The sequence below is a fragment of the Alexandromys fortis genome, unplaced genomic scaffold (assembly GCF_014885135.2).
Source record: "Alexandromys fortis isolate MF-2015 unplaced genomic scaffold, M_Fortis_MF-2015_v1.1 scaffold_333, whole genome shotgun sequence".
Lineage (NCBI taxonomy): Eukaryota > Metazoa > Chordata > Mammalia > Rodentia > Cricetidae > Alexandromys > Alexandromys fortis.
In genome coordinates, this window is record NW_026068330.1 from 868,568 (window position 1) to 870,247 (window position 1,680).

Sequence of the window (1,680 nt, forward strand, 5' to 3'; positions counted from 1 at the left end):
TAAGTAGGCACCGTGAAGGCAAATTTTTCTCTATCTTCTTTTTGTAAAGGTATGGTGAAAAAACAATCCTTTAAATCAATAACTATGAGAGGCCATCCTTTTGGTAATAAAGAGGGAAAAGGAATTCCAGATTGCAGAGGGCCAATAGGTTGAATAACCCTGTTGATGGCCCTGAGATTTGTCACCATTCTCCATTTACCTGATTTTTTTCTTAACCACAAATACAGGAGAATTCCAAGGGCTGGTAGATTCTTCTATATGTCCAGCATCTAATTGTTCTTGTACCAGCTGTTCTAAAGCCTGTAACTTTTCCTCAACTAGAGGCCATTCCTTTGTCCATATTGGTTTCTCAGTCAACCATTTTACAGGCAAGGCTGTTGGTATCTCTGAAGGGACATCAATTGCTTGTTCTTATACAGCCCGAATGGCCGGTTTTCTCCATTTGTAATATCTTTTAATATTATTTTCAGAAATATAGGCTATAGAAGTAGCAGAAATGTTAATTTCAGTATTCCATTGTTGTAATAGTTCACAATGCCATTAATTCATTGCAATATTGGCTACATATGGCCTTAATTTTCCTATTAGTTTCTCTGGCCCTATACATTCAACCCATCTTGTGCTCTGCCTTACTCGAGATAAGGTTCCAATTCCCAGGAGCTGAACATTTACATTCTGAAGAGGCCAATATGGATGCCAAGATTCTGGGGTAATGATACATCAGCACGTGTGTCCAGCAGGCCAGTAATAAAAATGCCATTTGCACACACTCTCAGCTTAAGTCTTTGATTATTTATAGAAGGTTTCCAAAACACTTGTAATTCATCTTTCTGATCATTATTGCTTGTAACAGTAGGCATGGGCCTTCCTAATTGTCCTGACGAGGCACGTTCTCTGCAGAAACTGGAAAAGACTGAACCATGTTTGACATGGGGGCCTGTGAGGCCCCCTCTCACGTTTCCCATCTGTATCAGGTTGCCTTGTCTATCTCTTGTAGACCTGCATTCATTAGTCAAATGTCTGCCTTTTCCACATCTTCTACATAAACCTGAAGGCTGAGTCCTTCTATTTCTGTTATTTCTAGAAGATGCATTATTATTATTTCTGTAAATCCGTTGTCTACAATTTCTTTTCATATGACCCATTTTGCCACAATTAAAACATTTGCTATCCTGGTGTCTCCTTTTACCATTAGAAATTGCTTCTTATACCCATGCTTCACTGCCATAATCAAATGTATCAACATTCAGTGTATGCAAGACCCATTCTTCCAAGGGCTCTGATCTGAGCTTTAAAGGCCCCAAAATCCTTTTGCATTCCACATTTGCATTTTCATAAGCCAAAGACTCAATCATTATATGTCTTGCTTCTGGGTCAGATATCCCTATTTTTACAGCCTTAGTTAATCTTTGTAAAAAGTCACTAAAGTGTTCTCTCTGACCCTGTTTAACTGTGACAAATGATTCCATTCTCTGTCCTTGTTCTTGTACCCTTTCCCTAGCCCTTAAGGCTGCTGTGTTTTCATCCAAATTAGCTTGTTCCTGAGGGTAAGAAAAGAGCCCTTCACCTAGAATTTTATCTAGGGAAATGTCAATTCGCTTTGCTTTTTCCTGCTGTTCTAAAAGTCTAGCCTCTTGCCTGAATAAGCATTTCCATTTCAATTGCGGTCCACTCTCAAGT